The sequence below is a fragment of the Lathamus discolor genome, chromosome 3 (assembly GCF_037157495.1).
Source record: "Lathamus discolor isolate bLatDis1 chromosome 3, bLatDis1.hap1, whole genome shotgun sequence".
Classification (NCBI taxonomy): domain Eukaryota; kingdom Metazoa; phylum Chordata; class Aves; order Psittaciformes; family Psittacidae; genus Lathamus; species Lathamus discolor.
The window spans coordinates 80,102,099-80,127,532 of NC_088886.1; the positions used below are offsets into that span (position 1 = coordinate 80,102,099).

General features: G+C 44.1%; 1 protein-coding gene across 1 annotated transcript in view; it reads left to right on the forward strand.

Annotated features, from left to right (window-relative positions):
* The window catches only part of PLCL1 (phospholipase C like 1 (inactive)), a 202,449-nt gene that overhangs the window by 118,144 nt on the left and 58,871 nt on the right, over positions 1–25,434 (forward strand). The window lies entirely within an intron of this gene.

A 25,434-nucleotide genomic window follows, 5' to 3' on the forward strand; every position in this document is an offset into this window, starting at 1 on the left:
TTGACTTAAAAAGGCATCCTTTGGGAGGTACAGCATCCTTTTGGGCTGTTATTAATCACTTGTCATAATGTCATTATCTTGGATGAAATGAGTTTTGGAGTTCAGCTTCATCTCCCTGAAGGACACTGTTATCGTTACCCTGAAGCTTACCTCCAGTTTTAGCCTGGTGTCAGTCCTGGTTAAATAGTGGGGACTGCAATGGCTTCACTCAAGTTGGGCAAACTTCCAGAGAAGCATTTTGAAGAAGCCTGCAGCAGGATGTGTGAACCATCGGGGTACTTGTCATGGGCTCCAGTGTACCGGAGAGGCACTGTGGCTGGTGCCTGGGTGCAGGCTGAAAGTGCCAAGAAAACCTGAGGTGCCTGAAAGCTTGGTTGTAGCTTTCCCACAGCTTCCTTGTGGGAAGGGTGCAGACTGTCCATGCTGCTGGACCTGCCTGCTCTCACTTCTGCTAGGGGAGGAGTGGTGCTGGCTACCAGCTGGTTGGGGGAAGCTTGGGGTGTGATAGCATCAGCTATCAGAAGGAGCCACAGCAACATCATCTGCCAGAAATAATTTTCCTGGGACATAGGGATTCCCCAGTAATGATGATGGGGTAACCCCATGCTTCTGCATCCCCACCTGGTTGTGGGGCTTTCCTGAGTTTTGTTGTTCTCACTTAGTCCTTGCCAGTCATGACTGTTAAGTGTACAGACGAAGCCTGGTGTTGGCATCATTTCTTGACAAACTTTTCCAGGTCATAAAAGAATCACTCTTTTCTCAAGATTTCTGGCCTTAGCTACCAAAAGCAGTGGCAGCGTGTGAAGGAACAGTTGGATTTCGCCTGGTCTAAAACAAAAGCAGCATTTTTGCATGCGTGCATCTGTGGAACCAGCTATATTTGTGCTAGGAGAAAGCGTTTTTCCTCCTTGTCTGCTGCCCCCAGCAAAGCTCTCTGTAGTTCTGCCAGCCCTTGGCAGGCTGCTTCCAGAGGTTGCAGGTATGCTCCTGATACCTTGGTAGGGTGGCTGGAAACCAGACTGGGCATTGCTGGTTGTTCCTGGTATGTGCCAGAATAAGTCTCTCTGCAAGTTTGGGGGTTGCATGGTCTCCATGGCTTTAAAAATGTTACGGTTTCTGTGGACTACAGAAAATGTGTATCGTGAGGAAAACCAGAGGAGAAAAAAGTAACTGCCTGCCGTAGTGCCTTGCAGGGTGCTTCACAAGTCATGCTTATGTTAAGAGAGCGCCTGGAATTGGAGGGGATAAGCACCCACATCCGCCAACACACCTCAGCACCAGTCAGGAAACCAAAATGGATCAGCATTGCATTGTCCTTGCCATACACGAGTGTTTTGTCCAAACGCTGGAGCTGGTGTCTTAGGCATTGCAGTCCTTTAGGGGAAGTTTGTGTCTTTCACGATCCCTGTGTCTTATATGCCTGGGAGCTACATTTTGCATTCTCCTTATTCAACATGTATAATGACAGGGTTTAAACAGTGTATCAGATAATTAGCTCCAAATGCATAATTTAGCTCCACCACTCTGAGTATGGGAAAGTGCCTTGCCCTTGCTTAATTTAATAGGTGAAATGCAATGTGTTAAATTCAGCATGGTGAAATAGATGTCTTAGTTCAGGATCACACAAATGTTCCTTAGAGCTTGCTCTGCTGTTACTGCCAGTATGTACCATGCTGGTTAGAATAGATTTTGCTGCAAAAGGTGCTGTACAAAAGGAATAGCAGATCAAAGTCCTGGTCAGGGCTCAGTGGTTCCAGTTGCTGCCTGTAGTAGTCTGAATGGCAGTAATGGCAGTAGATCTATCAGCGTGCATGAATTACTAAGAGCCATCATGCAATATTGAATGGTTTGTCTAGGAGTGGGTGCTGGCATAGGGTCAAGTGTATGAGGTGTGTCTGTGCCTGAGGCACTGGTGTGGTGGAGCCTAAATGTGACGCTACCGGCTCTAGACAGGCTGAGGAGTAGCTTGGTGATAATTTCCTCCCATTGCCCTGGTGACTGAGTAGTTTCCTGTAACATCATTTGTTTCGGGATGAAAGTGCTACTGTTTGTTCAGTGATGCAAGACAGTGAGAAAATACTCCTCTGCTTTGTTTCTAAGCTTATTAAAGACATAGGGGAGAGGCTATTCCCGTCTGGTTTTGGCAGTTCCAGAAGTAACCCTGGTTGAAATCTGCATGACTTTCATGTTGACTCTTTGAGGTTGAGTTGAGAGAAATAAAAACGGTGCCAGGGAGTAAGCCTGGCTGAATATGAATAGCTGTTCTTCCTAGCCGTGGTGGCACACGTCTCCTTTCTGATGAGACATGCAGCTATCGTACAACATGGAGCTTCGCTCATGTTTTTTTCAAGCCAGGTTGATGTTTTTGGGGGGTTTCTTTTTACTCCTAAAGCTCTGGACACAACAGATCCTCTTGCCTGGTTTACCAGCTTAGAGGTGGCAGAGTTTAATTTGCTGCCATTTGAGTCAAAAGCTGTCCTGACCTCTGTGAGAAGAGGATCCTGTTCTATACAGCTTTGCACTTCAGTGAGATAAATACATCATTCAGGCACTTGCGGAACATACAAATCCTATCACTTTTCTTTGTGAATGAACAACATGCTGGTTCTTTGTTTCAGAGTAGCTAAAATAGCATTTATTGTATTTACAAAGGGGCTCTGCTATCTTCATCAGCAATGATAAGTTACCCTTTACTGCTCTAGGCAATTTTCTCATCCGGTGTTTTAATGAACACAGAGAGGTTTAAATTTATTCTTACTCCTAGCATTCTTGTGTTAAAAGCCGCTCCTAGATATAGAGGAACCATGGCTTCCAGAGCTGGTTTTGGTTTTGAATGTAGGCTGCATTAATGAGTATAGGAATTACAATACCAGACTCATCAGTTAAACTAAAATACCATGTACTAAATGGAAAAGGTCTTTATTTCTAAAGCTTCTTAAAACAAAACCAAATAAGAGTTGTGTATCTAAGGGATGTCATAGGGATTTGTGGTTAACAGGGTGATTACAGTATAGGAACAGGCTTGGCATCTGCTCTGCTGCCATGCTGAAAAAAGGCTGCTGCTTCCCTGTGCCTGGGGGACAGATCTTTAAGGGGTGTGCTTTGGGTTACAGGGAAGATCCCCTCCTATTGTTTTCTCAAATTAAGTTCCTTTCCATTAAAAGAAGGTTTTTGCTGTCTCCCATGTTTCTTTTTAAAACATGTTTCTTCTTTTCCCTGTTCAGTTATCCCCCATGTTCCGTATTGGAATTGGAACCAAAGTTTTCTGGGGCAAATGAATGGAAATCCCATAAATGTTGAGATTTTTCTGAGGAATAAATTGCTGTCTTCCAACCCCTTGGTGGTTTCCATGCCTCTGAGCCAAAGGAAAGAATTGAGATTCTCCAGATGACAACATCAGAAGGAGCTAATGGGAGGAACCTCCACAGCATTATCTCTTCGCCTGTGGTTTATTTTTTGTTTACAGGGAGATTATTGTGTCTTTTAATGCAATTAGTGTTTGGTTGTCCTTTCTCTGTGCTCACTCTCCTTCCATACACTCCTTTCGGTGTCCTCTAATGTCATTGCGATTCTTCTTCCACTCTTCCAGTTCTGCCTTCTCTGCTCTCACTGCTGCTCTTTCACTTCCCTCCCACTACTCTAGGACTTGCGCACTGCTGGGGTGGATGTGGGAAGGTGGAGGTGTTAGGGTTAAATACCCGGTGTCCTGATGTGTTGTAGCAGGGAATGGGATTTCATGACCCAAGAGAACCTGTCAAACCCTGTGTTCTTAGCTTCACCCAAGGTATGGGGAGAAACACTCAGGAAAGTGCCCTGAAGGTGAATTTCTTACACCATGTTAATGTGGGTTTTTTTTCAGGGAAAAACTAAGCTACATTGTGTTGGCTGGAAAGTAACTCTGATGTTTGGTACATGTTAGTCCTAGCGCAGTCTCCATTTGTGGTCTGTTCCAGTACTGTTGGCTGTGCTGCACTACACAATGGGACTAGTGGCGTTTAATCATGTTGGTTCTCCCAACTGAAACACAAGTGCTCTTTCTTAGTGTTCATTTAAACACCTCAGTGCCTAATGCAACTTACTGTTAAACACCTGGCTTCATTAATTTACTCTTAATCCAACTCAAATGCTTTTGAAGACTGCAATTTCACTTAATTTCTGCAGGAGATGAGCAGCTTGCTCTTACTTCTTGTCAGCTGGGTAAGCTGAAAAGATAGATCATGTCAACCCTCTGCACTCCACTGAGAGTTTCCTTGCCTTTCAGTACAGCATCAAACTTGGTCTGGTTTGTAAAGGTATGTGTGAGTTCGTTCTGTCCTACCCCTGCACTACCTTGTCTGCTCACTTACCTCCTTGGTGCTGCTGTCATCATCCACCAAAGCAAGAGCCATCCCTGTGCCACTTCTGCCAGCAGCAGAAGGGATTTCTGTTTCACAGACAACTTGATTGCGAACTGTGTTGTCCAAACAGCAGTGCTTCACCATAATGTGCTGACTTTGCTGCTGCACCAAGAATTGCCTGATCTGTCCCTGGGTGATGTCTGCTTGGCTGCATGGGCTGTGATCAGCCTTTGTCCTTGTGTGATCTTCACTGCTGAGACTAAAGTCAGCAGCAGTTTGGCAAAATTAGGTTTGGAACTTGATTGCTGAACCTCGTGCCTGGGCAAGGCTTTCTTTCAGTGCAGAGTGTCAGGGCATTGCAGGTTGATTGGGGAAGGGAATTGATTCTTCCTGCGTTTAGTGTCTTCAGTTTTTCATGTGTATCAGATGAAAGTTAAGGTTGCTGACAGTGAAGGGGGGTTGACCAGTAAAGAGGAGAATGATGTCTTTATTGCCATTTCTCATCCTTTCTTTTGCTGCATTCCTGATGGTGGAGAGAAGGGGAGGTTGCATGGCTCTATTTCTGCTGAAGAGTGATAACAACATTGCAGGTGATGGCTGCTAAACACAAAAGTTACATCTCAGAGATAAACTTGGTACTTTTGCATCACTAAGGATTTTCCTGTAGCAATTTCAACATACAATATATATAGAATTAGTAATGTATGTTCATTTCATCTTCATTTTAACAGAATATATTTCTGCTACTGTACTTCTGAAGTGGTAGGACAAGAGGAAATGGCCTCAAGTTGCACCAAAGATTTAGATCAGATATTAGGAAAAATTTCTGCCCCAAAAGGGTGGTCAGGCATTGGAAGAGGCTGCCCAGGGCAGTGGTGGAATCACCGTCCCTGGGAGTGTTCACAAACTGTGTAGACAAGGCCCTCAGTGACGTGGTTTAGTGGTGGACTTGGTAGCCCGAGGGTAAAGGTTGGACTTGATGATCTTAAAGGTTGTTTCCAACCTACTTAATTTCGTGATGATGATTTGAATACAGCACCATGAGAAGGTGTGGCTGTCCCTTCTGTTGTCACTTACAGTGTCTGGGGGATCACTTAATCAGCATTGCTTGGGCACTTCATGGTGTAATGAACCTTCAAGGCTCATATTATCATTATTTATTCTACCTTTTTGCGCTGTTTTTAGCAGGGGGAGGTGATGTTCAGTGAACAGGAGCCTCATTATGCCCCTGGTAATAAAGACACAGAGGTTTTTAGAAGAGATGCAGACAATGAGAGTTCACTTTTTTAAGACGCAACATCAGAAATAAAGTCAGTGCCCCCACTGTTGCCTCACAGGTCCTGTTGAAGAGTTACCTCCTGCACATCCTGGACTCCACTGCGAATCTTCCACTGGTTTCAGTGAGGTCAGAGCTGCACCTCAGTACTAATAGGAATTTCTGCCATAATCAGGCATGTGATGTGTGAGTCATCTGAAGGCCCAGTCTTAGCTTTTTGTCACACTTTCTGCCTTTGCTGTGATTGTAGAAGGTGGTTGGAGCAGAACTGAGCTCTATAGATTGAGGTGATTTCTGTTTCCAGCTTATTGGTCTTGTTAACGTAGTAAAAAAGTCTTTTCTTTAGGCCAGAAGAAACCATCAGGTACCTGTCAACTGCTGAATTACTTACTGGTAGCTCTTTCATGGCACACTTTCGTTTACCAAGTGGTGCTAAGAGTATATTGCTATAAAAAGTGAGTACATTTTAAATCATGGATCTCTATTGACAGGGGCTTTTGTTTCCTTCCACCACCAGAGGCTGGATGCCCAGCCTTGGTGGCTGGTTAGGACTGCAAATTTCAATTGTCTTCATGCCATCCCCATAAGAAATGGCTTTGCACGTTACTGTTGGGAGATACCTGAAAAGCCTCCTTACCATGAATGCGTAAGGTGCCACCCTGGTTTGTGGGCAGATGTGTGGCTTGAATGGGTTATTAAAAGTGGTTTAAAAGGCTTCCACTGAGGGAGGGAAAGGTAAAACATGAGAGCAACATCCTGAGGCTGGAGAGGTTGCTGGAGCATGATACCTTCCTGGTGGTGTGCAGAGGGCAAAGGGAATTGGCAACGTTAACCCTCCCTTTTTTTCCTTATGTAGCACTCCTTTAGCTGAATGTATTAACTGATGCTCCTATAGATAAAGCCTCTGTGAGGCTCTAATAAGTGAGGGTTTGCATAGGTAGCTGCAGGGAGGAGCAAAGATGTTTGTTACATGGTGAGCTTAAACTATGCAGTAAGCTGGGATAACAGCGAATACAGAACAAGAGGTATGAGCCTGGTGTGTCCCCATGCACCAAACTCTGTCTCTGCAACAAGGTTTATTTCAGGAGGGTCTTGCTGCTGCTGACAGTGAATACATAGCATAGTAGCCATTCATTTTCAGAAGATTTCTACGTTAAGTTCAATTTTCACTATGAACTTACATACTTGATGTACCTGAATTATGGTGTTTCTTGGCTCTTCTCAAAGGTTTTGTCAGGGTGTTTTTCTAGAACCTAAAACCACTTTTAAATACCTATATCTTTTTGTCCTATTTTACGATACCTATGCACTGCTTTCAACCTGTTCTTATGAACAGAACTTAAGAAGACAGTTCTTACGGCTCCTATGTAGCAGTCAGTTTAGGTATCAGAGAGGCTTGGGGATTGCTGTGCTGGAGGGGATGACTCCCACTATTTCAACACAGTGACATGAAAATTTAGGAATGCTGACGGAAGCAAAGAAATATTGTCTGTCTTTTCCCTGGAAAAATTAGAGATCAGTCAGCCGGCATTTTGGAAATGTCAGCTTCATGTTACAACTAGATTATTTCCTTTTGTGTATGTTGAAAATCAGGTATTTAACCTCAAATGAAATTTGGAAGAAATCCCTCACTAGAGCATCAATCACCGTGCTACCTCAGATAAGGCTCGTAAGTTGGCCTTACGTTTTATGCTAGAGTGTAATCATTCCATGCTTCTAGACGGATTGGCTATGGGATGGACAGAGTTTAAATTGTTCTCTATTAGGTTTGTGAGCAGAGATTGGAGTAAGATCTAATCTTGTCTGAAACAGTATTTTAAAACACTCTGAAGTGCTGTGCAGCTTTGGTAAACCACTTTAAAAGGGGGTTTATAACATGAAAATGTGAAAATTTAGCTGTGTGACTAAGTGACCTGATTTCTTAAGGCTCTTACTATTTGCAGCTCCAGTTGTAGACTGTGGTTTTAATATGGACATGCAGGGTGGACTAGAATGCATGGGTTTGGCTTTCAAATGTGAGAATGTCCATCTTAACTCTTTGTGCATTTGTGTAAAGGTCACATGAATGAGCAGGGGAGAACAGGCATTTTCTAGTCTTCCTTTTTTCCCTGTGTGTGTGTTAATCTGGTCTAGAAGCAGCCCAGTAACAGCCCATTTTAATTCTTACCTGCTCAAGATAGAAGCTGCAGATGTCCAGGAGGTCCCATTCACCCCAGTCAGGGTGGGGAGCCTGGTGCGGCCAGCAGCCTATCTGCGAGTGTGGCTGGCTGGATCCTGGTGACCCTGAAGACACGAATTTTACATACAAGAGCTGCATGTGCCTTGTGTTTAGTCTGTGTGCTGCCACATCTGCATTCGCCTGCATCCAAGCCCTCCATGGTGGCTGATGCTTGTGACCATTTGTCTATATTTTGTAGCAAATGCTTGGCTTATTTTATACAAATGTTTATTATGCATCCATTAACATATAGGAAGTTCCTACAGATCCAAAATAGGAAAAAAGATCATGCAGAATGAGCAGCATGTATCTAATCAAGGATTCTGTGCAGGGTTTTACAAAAAGCACATTTTTTCCCAAAATAATATATTTGCAAATAATGAAATTCTTGGGAGGAAATATTAACAGGGAAGCTCTGTGTATACGTGCTTTGCAGAAGTGAGAAAAGTCCTTCTAAATCTTCCTTTCCTTGGAAATCAAAACCATTTCAATGCCTCACAACTCGAGCTCAAGCAGAATTGAAGTAGGTGAATGTGTCTCAGAGTCAGCAGTTGTGAGAAGGAATAAAAGAGCAAGAGAGAGAAACCTGTGAAGTGTAGTTCTGAGCTAGTGCTGACGTGACGAAAGGATGCCAACCCCCAGCCCCCCCCTTCACATGAAGAAAAGCTTTTCTTTCTCTCTCCTACAGATGCATCCTGGAGGGTGCTTGCAGTGAGCAAGGGGAACCTGCAGCATTAATAGCACACAGGGAAACAATTCTGGCACACAGAAAATGCTAGGTGGTTGCTGTTTCCTGTAAAGATAAAAATGGAGGGATAATGTCCAAGAAGAGTAGGGAGGAAAACACCCAAACCACATTAAACCACATTTTGTGTGTTCACACACACACAAAAAAACTAGTTTTCATGGTTTGTGTTCAGGAGTGTTTTAATACTTCATATTCTCCTGTCTTTGAGAACTTGCTAGTGGAGCAAGTTCATTCTAATCAGCGAGCATCTGGAAAATGATCCTATGAATATATAGCTTAAGGGTAGTATGATGGCATCTTGCAGTGTAGATATTGGCAAGAATTAGATAAAATTATTCTAAAAGCTTACACTACTTGGAAGTATTAGGTGTCTTTGTCTGCCATATGGGTGTGCAGTAACAGGGCACAAATGTGGTACAAGATTCATACATCTGAGTGACCTTTGCCTTCATCCTACCATGGCAGCAGCACGAGAAGAAGGGGAGCAGCAGTAGCCCCTGAGGCCACGATGCAGTGCTTCCAAGGTGAGAGGGTGGGAGAAGGGGCCTCCTTCCAGGCAGCTGGAGCAGCAACATGAGCAAGCTCAGCTCTGACCGGAGCCACAGCTTCTTCTTTCTGGCTCTGAAGAAGGTTTCTTTGAGATGGGGGCTGAAGATAGGCATAGGAAAGGAAAACGTGATCCTAAGCAGAAATCCCTTGAATCTTGATTTTCTGTGAGATATTGAGTACAGGTCAGAGGTTCTGGGAAGAAATGTCCAGTGTTTGACCAGGGACTGAAATACAGTTTGTTTGTGGCTTTCGTTTCATTTCCTGTTTTTGAGATTACGAAGGGATTTGCAGTTAGGAGGTGCATGTTCCAGCTCACTGCGTGACTTTAGGCCCGTGGTGCTCGAGGTAGGCTGTTTACACAACTGCAGTTGACCTCTTTTGGATAAACTAAGAGGACTGGAAATATATTTCTGCCTTGCAGAGTTCGGGATGAACCCACCTATAACATGCAGTCACTTGAGCAGCCCAACAGCTGCGGCAATAGCCGTTGTTTTCCAGTAGACATGTTCTTTTGAACAGGGTTTTTGAGGGAAGTTGGACCTGCAGAACCTGCTCTTGCAACAAAAACCCAATGAAAACAGCAGCAAACCATTACTTCCAAAGTTTATGCCTCAAACCCAAGTGTCCCAAGTTTGAAGTGGTTGGGGACAGATGTCAGTTTTGTGTTCTCTTGTCAGCCTGTGTGCGTGTGTCCAGGACCTACAGGTCTCAGCTGTGGGCTGAGACCACCCTTCTTCTCACAAGGCTATAGAAGTGGGGTGGATGTAGCCAGCCTGCGTGTTTCATGTCTTACCCCTTTGCAAAATGAGGACCTAGAGTAAGGCCCTTGACAGCATGTGCTGCCTCTGCCTTGTGTGTTAAAAACTGCATCTAGAGATAGAGGCAGCCATGTCTCAGCAGAGTTTGCATGTGTGCGCTGTGAATGCTGAAGACGCCTGCTGTGTTTTGAGCTAAAGGGGCCACGGCAGAGAGGGAGATGTGTCCTAGAGCATCTCTGTGTGGTGAAAGCTTATGGTCGTGATAACCAAAGCAGACCCTTTGGCAGGTAGGGGAATGGCCCATGGGAAGCTGCAGGGTCACTGGTGGCATTTCAGTGGCTCCCATCCGCCTGCATGTGCTGCACAGGCTGTAGGAGGAATGCATTGAGCAGTGTTGAGGTGTGAGCCCCGTTTCACAGAGTGCCCTTAGGCCTCCTTTCCCCGGCCCAGGTGGAGCTTGAGGTAGCAGATCTTGTTTGATGTTGGCTCCATGGTTTTCCTTCTCTTTCAGTGAAATTCTTCGAATGAAGTTTCAATGAAGTCCTCCTTATTCTGTAGCTTTTCCTTTGTGAGTAGCCTGTGTCAGAAAGTAGCTTGTGGTTAAGGAAGCTTCCTGTTTTGCTTGATGTTGGCTTCCCAGGTCTCCCGTTCCCTCTGTGCTGGTCAGAGATGCAGAAAACATTAGATTTAAAAGAGCTTTCAGAGAATGGACTTTATTTTTCCATAACTGGTAGGAGTTACCTCTTTAGCAGACTATTAGGAAGTAGATGTGTAGTTTATTGAGGTAATTGTTGAGTGCCCCCTCCATTAAGTGTTTCCAGATGAAAAATGAATTTGTATAAAGTTGTAAAAATATTAGTAAGTCACCTGACAGGAATTACTTGTTAGAAAAATGTAAGTGGTGGGTTTTATTTTGCTAGAAGCAAACCGAATAACTCAATTTTGAGTGCCGTTGGCTTTCTGAGGCTGCTGCCACCCTTGCATCTTGGGGTTTGGGGTTATTTTTAGCAAAACCCCTGAGAGTTTGGTGCAAGAAGATTAAATCTGCCCCAAATCTTGAAATAAGAGACTTGAAGATGTATTTTTACCTGACTCCCACTGACAAGTGAAACATGAAACTTTTCCTGTGTGTTGGTCTGTTAAAAGCAGCAGAACTATGAAGATTCGCACCAGCTTAGAAACGGAGCATTTTCTCAGTGCCTTTTTAATTGCCAACTCTTATAATTGTATGTACTTTTTTATTGGAAGGGAACCTTTCATTTCAAGGTGTATGCAAAGACTTTGTGTGGACAGACAAATAATCTAAAGTCACCTTGTATTTCTCCTAGTGACATTTTACTTAACAGCTTCCTACATTAGAGAGAAAAATGGTGTGTTGCCTGCAGATGAACAATTTCTTTCCACTCCCATTAAATTCTGTGCAGAGGTGTGAATATATATAATTAGATACTTGGGACAGGCTATGAAACAGAATGAGAGAGGAAAACTTCTCCATTTCTGAAACCATTTCAATGTTACCCGCTAATTAAAGCGGCCTCCTTGTACATGGGATGCTTTGCAGCTGTGGAAGCGTGGCAGCAGCTCCACATAACCATGGAATAGAGTTTCTGCTTTTAGCTCTCACAGGAATGGAGTGCCGGAGGATGCACGATTCAGGAGTTGCTATGGCTGGTTTCCTATATTTAGTAAGTATATTAATAACATTATAGCTCTTCCCAGAGGGTGCAGCTGAGGTGAAGTGCATGCCAGAAGATGATGGTGTTAAGCAGCCCATTATTGTTGTGGGGTGAGGCTATATCTGTTGTGTCACACCTGTGCAGTTCAACAAATAGCTGATTACCTTTTATGAGAGTATATTTGTCTGCAAACTGTGTTGAGATCTTCCTTTCAAACCAGCAGAAATACGCTTAACAAACTAAATAAAACATGAACAGCTACCTGACAGCTAAGAAAGGCTCCTCTGCTCTGTGTTTAATTGTTATGTAGGCTTCTGGTGGAAGCTGATGCTTTCTGTTGTGCGTGATCTTGAAGTAAATTTACTAACCTGACTTTAGGGCTCAGATGTTGTACTTAACTGTCACGTGGCAGAAGTTTGAACCAGATTGAGAGGTTAAAGTTTCTATACAGGGAACAAAGTTAAGAATTAAGATCTGTAAAGAACTTGCAGTAGATGCAACCCCAGGTGTAAACATGTTGAGGCACCGCGCAGGGGTATACTGAGCAGCAATTACAGTACAGATGCTGTAGATAGGAGAACATAGATTATCTTGCTGTTCCCTTGAGACTCTTGGTGCAGTAACAGAAACCTCAGACTGTGCTAAAGGAAGTAGAGATTCTGGGGGACTATACAGCAGATATTTTCAATGCATTAGAGATGGTAACCTGACAGTTACTCAGCTTGGAAAGGCAAACTGAATGCTTTGGAAGAGAATCTTGTTTTTCATGATTACACTGCTTATCCCTAGAAATGTCAACTAACACCCACAAAATCTTAACTCATTAAGAAGCTGGTTAACTGGAGTGATAGTGTTTCTGTCCTGCTGTGGTTACTGGTATGAAGCACAACATGGATGTTAGGCACATGGGCATGAGAGCGGGTGTGTATGCTTTTGCAGACTTCTATCCTCTAAAAATTCTTCTGCAGATCCATACCTGGGGCTCAGTCAGTGGGTTCCCTTTGCCAGGCAGCCAAGTGCTTATTGTTGATGTAGGGTGGTTGGTTGGTGGTGCTCTGCAAATCTTAGGGAAAAGCACAGCCGGTATGGTCTTCGTGTACAGTAAGGAATCAGATAGCTGCTATACAGTGTTGCTTTATCACTTTGTTGTTCTCTTTTGTCTCTGAGGGAGAGGTTTAAGAGATATTGAGCCTTGGGGTGCTAGCTTTGCCCTTGTTTGAGAAGATGGGGATGCTGACATGATAGCTGACCATCCCTGGAGCTTGCGTGTGTCGTGGCTGTCCTTGGAGGAAAGGAGCATTATCTTGCAGAATCTCCATCTATTGTTCTCACATCTCAGCTGCATCTTCTGGCTTCCATGTTGCTTTATCAACAAAGTTTAAAGCACGTTGCTAATGCTTGTCTTATGCTCCCTCATCAAAGCCACTTTTGCAAGGAGCAGAGAGTATCTCCCGTTCTTATGGACCTCCACAATCAGCCTGGATAGATTCTCTAAATGCCATAGACATGATTGTTCAGTTGTGTGACAACTAAATGTTTTTTTTATTACCTTTGTAATCACTCATTTACATTTGCATTGCAGCCTATGTGTCTGTGTCTGCCTCAGCAGGAAACACACTCATCCAGTAGGAATGGTCCGGTGCCAGGAGGGTGAGCCCAGAGGAGGGATGCGTGGCCTCCCTGGCTGTGCCCTCTCCATTCTGTCTGCGGCTTTCCCATGCCTCCCAATAAGGCCAATTTACAGCCTCCTCCGGTGAGTGGAGGAAGGCAGAAATTAATCTGGAGGGGAAATTGTTCTGCCTGAGCGGGCAAATAGAAGGAAACTGTCTCATTGACTGTGTTGCTTTAATCTCTTTTTATGAGCTACCTGGAGCGCAGAGCTCTTTATCTGACCCACCATCAGAGCTGGCAGGAACCCAGCAGGATCTCAGCTAGCTCGAGCTGAAGGATTTACTAGCTCTTGCCAGCTGCCTTCCCCTTGGCAAATCTCCCCTTGAGCAGAACCAGGAGCAGGGTGTCTTGGTGCGTGCAGCAGCTGTGACCAGCATGCTGCACTGAGGCAGGATCCTGCTTTTCCTTCTGGTCTTGAAGACCCTGTGTGCTCCATGGCAGATGGGTGGGAGCGATGCCCACCTTTCCCAAAGGTGCGATCCTGCAGACCCTTCTGTGGGCCAGGTGCTGCCTTCCGCTTACTGCACACTGGCAACATGCCTGGTGGAACTGCTTTGCATGTGGGCTGTGTTTAATCCCATATGAGGGGAAATGATGCATCCTCATCTACATTTCACCTCCTTCTGTCCTCCTGAAATTGCTCCCTCATCACTGTTGACCTGCACAGCCCTTTGGCTGGGACTTGCCATTGGTCTAGCAGGGGGTGTACCTGCTGCAGCACAAGCTATCAAGGTCCTTCCCTTTCTTAGCCTCACTGGATTTGTAGGTTTCCTACTCCTTCCCTTGTCTTTTCAAGGCATGGGGAAGAGGCCTGGATGTCTTTTCTTAAAATAGCCACCTTATCATCCTTGACTATAACCACTGATTTATAGTGTGCGCCTAAGCTGTGCTGTTTAATGCACCTCCGTGTGTGCCTGGGTGAAGATTTTCTGACTACCTGAGAGACTGATTGGGCACACTTGGCTTGCTGAAGAGAATGAGTTTTAGTCTGTAATGTCTTCTCCTAAGAAGATAGACTGAGAGAGCTGGCTTCTTCAGCCTGGAGAAGGCTCAGGGGAGACCTAGTAACAGTCTTCCAGTTCATAAAGGAGGCCTACAATAAATCTGGAGAGGGACTTCTTACGAGGACTTGTAGGAGGAGGGAGAATGGTTTTAAACTGAAAGACGGGAGATTTAGATTAGATATTAGGAAGAAGCTCTTCCCTGTGAGGGTGGTGAGGCTGGCACAGGTTTCCCAGAGAAGCTGGGAGACGCACCCATCATGGAGTCCTGGTGGGTTTGTTACTCTTCCTGCTGAAACCTTGAACCTTTTGTTCAGAGTACATCAGTGGGAAGCTTAGAAGCACTTGAAACAGCTCCTTGCCCGCTTTCCATTTTTGTTGCTGGTGAGAATGACAGATGAAGGGAGCCTGATAAGATTAGTCGACTCAATGCATGTCTTGAGTCCATTTTGCAATTAAATGTACTTTCATTTTTCACAGGCTCTTTTCCAGTTCAGTTTAAAAATTACTCTTGGATAACATGGGAAATGTCTTAAACCTTTCACCCCACCCGACAAGCAGTGCATGTAGTAGTATGGACAAGAAAACCACTGCAATTATTAGGCTTTTTCTCGTGCAGTATAATTTACTATTATTGCTGTAAGTTTTATTTATTAATAAGATAGCATTTATTTTTAGTTGTTATTAACACAGTTATTCTGTGTTAATAGCCTAACTGACGAGACAATTTATTCTGAGTGCCCTTTGAAATCTCCTTCTGAGTAAAAAGTGAGAATAATACAAGCAATATTAACAGTCAACCTTTTAGGCCAGCTGTTGTCATTTGTTACATACCCAGTGCTGTCCAACATCCTGTTGTGGCATCTAGTTGCTGCTATCACACAAGTATTTACCAACCACTAATTGTAACAGTAAGCAATAGGAAAGGAAAGTGCTAAGTGTGCTGTGTTGGTGTTTTGAAGGGTAACTAGCTGGTTTTGTTTCCTTCTACTCCTGTAGTTGTATCTTTGCTAACTTGCACCCCAGTGTGTTCTGCCCAAGGTTGTTTATTTCTCCCATGCTGGTGTCTTGTCATGCTGTGGTTAATGTTATTTGTCTGAAGACAGGGCTGTAAATTCATTTGGAGTTGGACAGCTCTAGGAGACAAACCTCCCACATGTAAATAGTGGTCCATAAATAGATGAAGATTTGGGTTGGAACACCAACCATTATTTGATTGTGGTTTTGTTTTTGAACATGGAAATCAATGAAACTTTAGTTGTAAATTTTGCTACTGTCAGTTTTTGTAGCAGCCAAGAGCTCCTTAACAACAGAATGCTCCCTCCCCACACAGCATCCCCCAAATCCCTTGGGGGCTCAGTAACATAAAGATGGGATTTGCACTTGACTTGTTAAACATCAACTTGACTTACACAGTACAAAGAGATGTTCATGTGCTGGCACAGCTGATTTGGGAGTTGCTTGATAGGTGAGTTTTCCTTTCTGCCATATGTAAGCAGCCAAGATAATGTGTATCATGGAAATTGCAGAGGAGTTGTGCAGGTGCCTATACGAGTCCAGGTGTGAGTGCAGGACTTTCTGGTAGTGATCTGTTGATTGCTATCACACTGTTTACTGCATAAGCACATGCTGTGGTTAAAACATGCCTGTGAGGCAACAGCAACCCAGCTGTGAACCCCAGAGGAGTAGCAGATCAACCATGGTTTCTAGCAGTGGCAGCTACAACGATGTTAAGCTACATTGGTGCATCCAACCATGTAGCTGTAGACATGGAGTGAATCTTCCTGTGGAAGCTGAAGGGCACAGGACTGTGTTTACCAGGAGCCGTTTTGCTCCTTCTTAGTAACTGGTGCAAGCTCTGCGTTTTGACTTCCAGCCTGGGCAGAGAGCTGATAACACCGATTGGTTTTAATTGTTGTTAAGTAATGTTTATTCTGGCCAAGGACTTTGTGAGTCTCATGCTCTGCTGGGGATGAGGGGAGGCCGGGAGGAAGCAGAGACAGGACACCTGACCCAAACTAGCCACAGAGGTATTCCATACCACAGCACGTCATGCCCAGGATGTAACTGGGAGTTACCCAGAAGGGCTGGGAGGACTGCAGGGTTGCATGAGGTATCAGTCGGTGCTCAGCTGGGGGGAGTGGGGCGAGTTATTGGTCGGCTGGTGTTGAGGTGTTGTATTCTTTCCTCTTGTTATTTCCTTTAGCATTATTATTACTGGTGGTAGCAGTGGTGGTTTGTGTTATACCTTAGTTACTGCACTGTTCTTATCTCAACCCGTGGGAGTTGCATTCTTTTCGATTGTCCTCTCCGTCCCTCCAGGAGCAGGGAGAGGGCAAGAAAGGTGGGGGAGTGAGTGCACGAGCTGTGTGGATCGGTTTAAACCACAACACTTCCATCTTTCTTCTTAGTATTTTTATAGGAGAGAAGGACTTGCCAGAAACATTTTCCTTACAAAGAGGACTGATGAGAAACATCATGTGGTTTCAAATGGGCCATAAGATATACTCACTGATCAATTTTATGTCCTTATCAAGTCTCTCAGAGGTGAGTTAGAGGGGGGGGGAAAAGACGGAAAGACCTTGGAAACAAATTCTCTTTATTTACAACAACAAAAAACATAAGAATACTGAGAAAGGCTGAAACTCAGTGGCTTGAGAGGTGGAGGACAGGCTCATTTACCATAATGTTGTGCAGCTGCACTCCACATGTATTATTTTCACTTTACTGTCAGATATGTAATGTCTGTGGGTAGCCAGTGTTCTCTTTTCACTTGTTCTAAATATTTCATGTAATTGCAGTATAAGATGTAGTTCCTAGTTATTACAACAGAGCAGAGATTGATAGAGCTAAAAACCACCCATCAGTGTTTGCACACACTACAAATTTAATGACAGATGCAGACTAATGCTAGAAAATGTATTCCTGTGATAAAGAAAAGCAACCAAACTCGTACCTTGAAGCTGGAATTACAGTTTAAGAAAAAAAATAGCCTCATAATGGCAATCCACTTGAATTAATTAGTTGGCTGGACTTTTAGACCAAATTTGCATGAAATGCACAAGGTGAATCATTTGCTCTTGCTCCTGGATACACACAAGGTTATTTCTGTGTTGTTTCTTGAGATTACAGGGTGCCCAAAAAAGCATCTTTCTGGCTTGCAGCCAGCAAGTTCCTGGCTCTTCTTGTCTCCCAGAGGTTCAGAGATGAAGCTCTGAAACTCATTTTTTCACCATACAGGGTACTCTGGGGGGCCAGGGTATTGCATGAGTTTAGGAGCTTGAAGGGAGGTTCATCTATATTGCTCCCTGTTTGAGGTGAAGCTTGGTTTTCGGATTTGAGCTCATGGTGAGACAAGCAGAAAGAATGTCAATGCACAGCTGTATATTATCGGTATGTTTCCCATTTACCTGACAGATGAAGCTATGCTGGTGAAGTTTAATGAATGAATGAATTAATCATGCATTATCTGTGGTGTGATCCTAGTGAGAGAGAGAGGACATCAATCTACAAACTGCATCAAAGAGGGCGGGTGAAGGAAAGCACTCAGATACTTCTGCTGGTTTTCCACAGTGCTGTACTATTTGCTGTTTTATTCTTCCATAGTATTAAAGATACAACCTTTGTTAAAACATTTCTTTGTCTATCAGCAGTTTCTTATGTTTGCTGGTATCTCAGAAATCATGTAAGATAATGATAAATGTTGAGTTTAGGGAAGAACAGCTCGCTTTCCTGCAGTCTGTTTACCTGTATTTTGACAGACATAGCAGACATTCATTTCACTCCTCCTTCTTGTTAAGGATTTTCACAGAACAAGAGGGGAAAAACAAACAATGGGATAAAGCATCCTTTATAATGTTTGCTGTTAGGGAAGGATAAAAGGGTTCAGTATGAAAAGCCCCGATTAGATGCGCACTATTGCATGAGCTATTTAGTTTCAGTTGATTGTTTCCATCAGGAAGTACTTTCACTATTCTTAATTTGCAGTGTGAAGAGGCTTCTTGGGTTCTGCTGGAAGAAGGCAGCAGCCACACACCAGTCCTCCGGGCATGGGAAGCAGGACAGGAGGCCCATGCTCTGCTTTTCATCCAGTCTGCTGGCTGCACAGGCCTTTGGAGATGAATTTAGGTTGCCTGAGACTGTCTCAATCATGGCAGGGATGAGAACAAGCCCTGTCCATCTCTGGCACCCAGGAAGATGCGTTTAAGACCCATTTAGGAAGAAGCGCAGTCATCTTTGCTCATTTCTTTGCTTTTTATCAAGTTCAGGTCTCCCTAATCTTGACAATGGCACCTCAAAATACAGGTTACATGTTAGGCCCACTCAGTGATCATGTCAACAAGCTAAGGGGTAACCAGATTGATCCTTAGGCTCTACGTGCAGTGAAAGGTCTACACCTTCCCTTGTCTTCTTCCTCTCAGTAGGCCTGTGGAGATCAGTGACTATATCAGGGAGGAGTAGGACTTTCTGTGTCAGAAGAGTCGGTGGTGTTATAGCACAGTGGGAAGGTGAATGCCATCTTAACAGCTAGCTCCTTGCTGCATGTTCTTTGTTAGGAGCTAGCAGTTCGATCTGTGGGATGTTTACATGCAACTTACACATCTGAAGGTGCACACAGGAAGCCATTTGAATTGGGAAGACAAGTACAAGTTGAACACATTCATTTCTCCATGTGCTTCATTGTGCATATGCACAGAATAACACTGCTTTCAGATATGCTGCTTTTTGATTACAGTAAGTATCTCCATGTTTGTTGGAGCTCAGAAACAAGGTAATTCTAAACAGTGATTAAAATCAGAAATAGCTGAAGCAATTTAACATGTAGATTGTGATTTGGCTCTCTAGTCTCTGTCTTCTCACCCAGTTCTATCCATTGCAGCTGATAAGGGCTGTATGGTGCACTGTGCACTCTGTGTCTAGGCCCTGAAGATGCTGACTTCCTCCGTTTGTCATTAGTGCTGATGAAATTAGAGGTTTATAACTTCAGGTCCAAGTCATTATTCCTAATTTAATCAATGCATTTGAAAATCTTTCCTCTAATAAAATTGTAACGACTTTACGTGATTTGTCATGCTTATCAAAAACATGGTTTTAACATTTTCATATTTAAAGGCACTGAGCTTCTGGAGAGGAGTATACATTAATACATCATTGCTGGGCTTATTTCCTGCCTCTCCATCTCTCTAGCCAGTAAATCAGAATAACCCAGTCAGTGTAATCACAGTGATGTACAGCCAGCGCGGCACTGGAGTCAGGCTTTGCAAACATCTTACAGTCCTGGGAGAGGTCCCTTGTGCCAGCAGGATTGCTTCTCTGCCGCCACCTTCATCATTCAGCTGTGTGCTTTGCCTCTGTATGAAATAGACTATTAGCAGGCTTATGATAAAGGAGAAAATAACGCTCTATAATGTAGAGGTTTGACTGGAGAAATGGCTTTTATGTTGTAAAGGGAATAAGATAAATAGCCCCCCACAGTGGGAACTGATTTACTAAGGCGAGGCGAATGCAGCAGTGTAGCAGCAGAGCTGGGTGTTTGTTCAGAGGCTTTTGAATCAAATTAATCCAAATGTTTGGTTTTCAGGAATGTTCTTGAAATGTGTCAAGACTACTGTTTAGTTCAAATTAGCTCTGTTTTTAAACAGTCTGCTGTATGCATTCGGGTTCAGGCAGGTGAGGAAGGACCAGGGGACATGAATTTACTGGTACCAGGTGTATTTTGCCCCCTGTCTGAACACAGAGCCCCTGTCTGAGCACAGAGCTGATGCTGTTTCATGCGCTGCTCCCTCTGCTTGGCTTCTGCAGGGCTAAGCAGGGGTGGGAATCATGGGTGTGATTTTGATCTTGCAGGTGATGAACTGATGCAAGGAGGGAGAATTTGACTGTGCCTAAGATCAGATGGGTGGTCTGCAGGAGGACTGACATTTTTACTAGCTCACGGGGGCATTGCTTAGTGTCCAAAAAGCTGGGTGGAGGAGATGCAGGGGTGGATGCAGTGATGATGGAGGGGCTGGTGCCAGGCAGAGGGATGCCAACTCACTGGGATTCCCCACTTGGACTTTGTGGGGGGGGGGTGTTGGTGCTTCTCGTTGCTCCAAAGGGGAAGAACCTACCTATATGGCAGTGCTTGGGATATAAATGACTGAGTCCTCCTGCCCTCTGCCTCTAGCCCTAAGCCACTCGTTCCTCCTCAGGCAACAGCCCAAAACCCGTGTGGGTGAATACACCAAGAGGTTTTTGTCTGCATTATAGTAGCGCAGCGGCAGCAGCATGGTGGCTAGTGATACAGCAGCGTAACTGGCAAACTGCAGTAGGCAGATGGCAGGTCTCGCGCTAAAAGAGGATGTGTAAACGACCAAAGATAGGTTTTTACAGTCTTTCTCAAAGCCAGAAGTTTGTCACTGTGTGAGCTCTCAGTCTAAACATCCCTGTGAAATTTCAAGCCTGAAGTCTACTACTGGTTTATTAAATAATTCTGGCATCTGAAATGGATGCTGTGAATCACTGTGTGTGCCTGAGTGCGGGGTGTCTTGGATGTGTCACACATTTGCTGTGCAGCACAGGCCAGCCGGGCTCTGCTACCCTCTACACTGGCTGCTGGGCTCCCTTCAGCTGGCCAACCCGCGTTGCGTCTGCAAAGGATGAGTGGCAGGAGAACCAAGCTGGGAAACAGTCATATGCAACATGCTTGGATTTGTTGTCGGGTTAAGGCAGAGCCATTGCTTGCGAAGTAGTGGCATGTAGGGTGTCACTGTGCTGCCTGGCTGTGCTGTCAGGTCTCTGCCTTTGGGGGTCTGCTGGGACCACGTACCTCTGCCACTCCTGGAGGCATTGGTTCAGTTTGGCCTTTGGTCTCACTGGTGAGAACTGCTGGTGGCCTTCTGCATCCCCGATGTTAGATCCCTCATGTTACATCCCCTCAGGTTAGATATAAGGAAGAAGTTCTTTACTATGAGGGTGGTGAGACACTGGCACAGGTTGCCCAAAAAAGCTGTGGCTGCCCCATCTCTGGCAGTGTTCAAGGCCAGATTGGATGGGGCTTGGAGCAACCTGCTCTAGTGGAAGGTGTCCCTGCCCATGGCAGGGGGTTGGAACTGGATGAGCTTTAAGGTCTCTTCCAACCCAAACCATTCCATGATTCTGTCTTCGCTGAGCACAGTTGCATGGTGCATACCGCAGCCCACCGACTGGAGGGGTTAGTGGGCATGTGCAGGCACTCTGAAGACAGCTGAGAAGATCAGGCTGGCCTTCCTTCCACTCCAACCTTTCTTTTTGCTTGCTGATCTGTTTTAACAGGGAGACTCAGTTAAGGAGAACAGTATTTCCTGTGCAGCGCAAACTGTGTGCAAATAAGTAATGTAAGTCAGCTCTGTGGAACTGCCATATCCTGTGTGAACAGCATGCCAGAGTTGCCCATTAGTAATACCCATTTTCTTTTTTCAGCCTTTTTAATACTGAAGAGAGATAATTTTCAGTCCCCAGCACCTGGCAGATCGAGTAACGTCGGATACCTCAGCAGCGAGGAAAGGGAGATAAATGCAGTCACTGAGAACGCAGAGACAATTTATCAGAAAATGAGGCTCAAACCGTTAGCAGCTTGAGCAGTAGATCCTCATCATATCAGCGGCAGCCCAAAACTAGCTCTAATGATTAAACTACGCTCCTTTGTAGCCATCAGTAGTGCAACTCTCGGTAACATTTGTTGAGAAGTAAATGTGCTCCTTAGAGGATGGAGGTTTCCTTTTTCAGGTGTTCTTATAATGAAGATGGAAAGCTGAACTGAGCAAGGTCTCACAGAATCATAGAATAGTTAGGGTTGTAAATGACCTTAAGATCATCTAGCTCCAACCCCTCTGCCATGGGCAGGGACACCTCTCAAAAAAAGCTCTATAGCTTGGCGCCTTCTGAAGTGTGCTGCCCATGCCTGAGAGCCACTTCTGCATGGACCTCTGTTTATGACTTTTCCCTCGGTCTATAATTTCTTCACCCCGTCCATGTATCAGTATCCTTTCTCCTTTTTCTTAATCTGACTTGCTCTCTGTGACTCATGCTTTAATTTTTGTTTATGTTCCCACTCTGCCTAAGGGCTCCCCATTCACTGGAAGAGTACATTGCAGTATGCAACGTTTTATTGACTTGCTTATTTAATTTGTAGCCAGAAAATGAAGTTAAGCCATGGAATGGGCTTTATTTGTGGAATCAGAGAAAGTGTTTCTGCAAATGGCCAGGAGCATCAGCAGGCCAGGTTGCATATGATGCCGGGCCCAGCCAAACCACGTGTGATCTTTGAAATTCAGGAAGAACCTAGTTGGAGATGGATGAACAAAGTTTGTATCTATCATCTCAGCACTGTGTGGCTCTTCAGTTATCACTTTGCCCAGTGAAACTCACTGGCGAATGTTTCTGGAGAGGTGGAAGGCGGTGCTCACTGCATTTATATTTCACCTAGTTGCGGGTCTGCAGTGCCTCGGCTGGGGGGAAGCTGAGGCACAGCAGTGTGTGTCTGCTGGGGTGGTGTACCAGTGGTGGAGTGCAAGGATTTGGCTTTGCTAAGGGGCCTTCTTTTGTCTTATGAGCGAAGAAGTTTGGCATTTCCAAAGTCATGCATCAGATACATCCCGTGCTGATACGCTGCATTTAGGAACTATTTGCTTTTCTATTCCCCTGCTATTTAAATAATAGAGGTTAGCTGAGTAGTCCCTGATTCTGCAAGCATGTAACTGGGAGTATGAGGTATGTTTAGAAAGAAGATACAACCACCCTGGGACTTAATTCAGTGGTGCTCAGTCCCTGGTGCTGGCTGAGCAGAGTACCACTTGAAACTCTCACTCTCAGGTATTTCCTCATTTTTTAGTTTACTTTAGGGAGAAGATAAATCTCTTCAGCAACATCTGTGCATCACCACTGACATTTTAATTTTTGGATCAAAGATTTTAATTAAAATCTGACATAATTTGTGGTAAAAAATGAGAATGAATTGGAATTATATATGCAGACTGAACTAATGTCAATTTATGTATCAGTTTCAAGAATGGCTGTATCCGATTAATCCAAGCAGTAGCACTGTATGCTTGATGGGGCTTTTGTTGCTCCTTTTGTATAATACAGCCATTATTCTTCCAAGATAATGACAAGAAGAGAAGTTTTGTGCTGGTTTTCCCAGTTTCTCTCTGCTGGAGTTCCTCTCTCATTCTGCCTCTCTTCCCCTTCTGGATGCTGTGTGATCATCCTGGCAAGGCATGATTGCTCTCTGCACTTCATCTAGATATTTGTGAGGAAGAAAATGTTTGCTGTCATAATGGCTCAGAGTTTTACAGCTTGCACTTGGAAAGGGGGTGGTGAAATCCCTTCACAGCTCCATCTCAGGTGTGTGTCGGTGCTGCACGGCTGTTCCCATGCCTGTCCATGTGCTCATGCCCATGTGTCCTGTCTCAATTCACAGCTTAATGCAGCTTTATTCTCAATTCCCTTTTTATTCACAAGTGGAGTATAAACATGTCCAGGATGTGTATTTAAAATGCGGTTATTTGCCAGACATTGTCTGTCTCTCTGCATAGGCTTCAATGGGAAAACAAGGAAAGATTTTCCAGGCCTTCTAGTCTCATTCTTCCCTGTAGCATAAACACCTGCATATCATAGACTTAAGAGACATTTTCTGTCTCTGAGAATTCTAGTTAAACTGTAGGCAGTGTGTCATTTTCTTAGTGAGACTGTGCATATGGACTACTCATGACCCTGGTTTTGCTTTTGCATTGGACTGTCTCTGCACAAAACTCTGCTGAGGTAAACATTTTTCATGTCATCACTGTTTAAGTGTATAGAAAGGAAATGGCAGAGGTAATGGGGCACTTCTGTGTATTTTCTCTGCTATTGCATGAACAAGAACACTCAAACACGAAAGAAGAAAAACAATTATGCTATAATTTGTAAGACACCAACATTTGGTATTACCCAAACTGAGCCATTTATTGCATCTTGCTTAATTACTGGGGAACTCATGGTTAAAGTGATATGGCTTACATTAAGAGATTTCAAGTTCATTTCTCCTACCTGCCTTCCAATGCTGTTTATGGTCAGAAATAAGAAGGATTATCTTTCAGATTTGTAGTGTGTGTTTTCTGAAGATATCCCAGGCACTCTAGTTGAAAAAACATTCAGGGATGGTGCGCAGTGTCTTTTCTGCACTTACAAAGAAACACCTTAGTTAACTAAGACAACTCTTTAACTTATTTTTACTGCATGCTGATATATTCCTACCAAATGTGATTCATCAAACATGTAGGTTTAACACAGAGCAATGTCTGAAAGCAGAGGGGTAGTTTTGTGGCTCAGTATAACAGCCTGTCAGCAGTGTTCACAGCTCCTCTGTCCTCTCTTGCATGACTATGGGTGAGTCTGAGATCAGCCAAGCGCTGAAGTGTCTTTTAAGTTTCACTGAATACAGTAGATCTGTGTTTGAACATTTCACTGACTCAGCAGAAGCTGGGGATGTATCATCAGCTCTATGCTTCATGCAAAGCGAAGTAATGAACTTCTGCTTAAGTAAATGTTGCCCTGGAGTCAGATCTGTTCCTTCAGTGGTTGATATATAAGTACCTCTAACCAAACATAACAATGATATGTGATATCTGTACTTGAGCTTTTCAGAAATGTAAGGAAAGTCTTGTATGTTCTTCTACTTGGATTTCAGAATTCAGTTTCAAGCCCTGTGTTTTCAGGCAGTAGAGAAAGGAAAGACTCTCCAAGTTTAGCATCAAGGTACCCAGACTGAGTGTGCCACCAAAAGTAAGCTATAAACCCTGGAAGGTAACAGCCCAGCTCAGTTAATATTCTATGAACGTTCTACCCTTCAGTTCTTCACAGGGTTAGTTACTTCCCTTCTAACACTTCCAATAGCCATGTTGACCCTGAAACCTAAGGATTTATTTAGACCCGTCCCAAATGTATCCTTTGTGATTTAGTATCTTGGCTGATTTCTGGATGGTGTAGTTTTCATAGTTTCATATCCTTTCTGCTGTTGCATGTGAGTTTATTCTGGGGCATGCTGTTATTGATAGGAGAAAATTATGCTTTCTGTCAGGGTTTAGGAAGGAACCGATGCCTGAGGTTGGGTTGTGCCAGCCTTTTAACACAGAAACAGCACAACCAAAATCTCTCCATGTCAGTGTGGTAGTGCACAGTGCTTGCCAAATAACTGCACTTC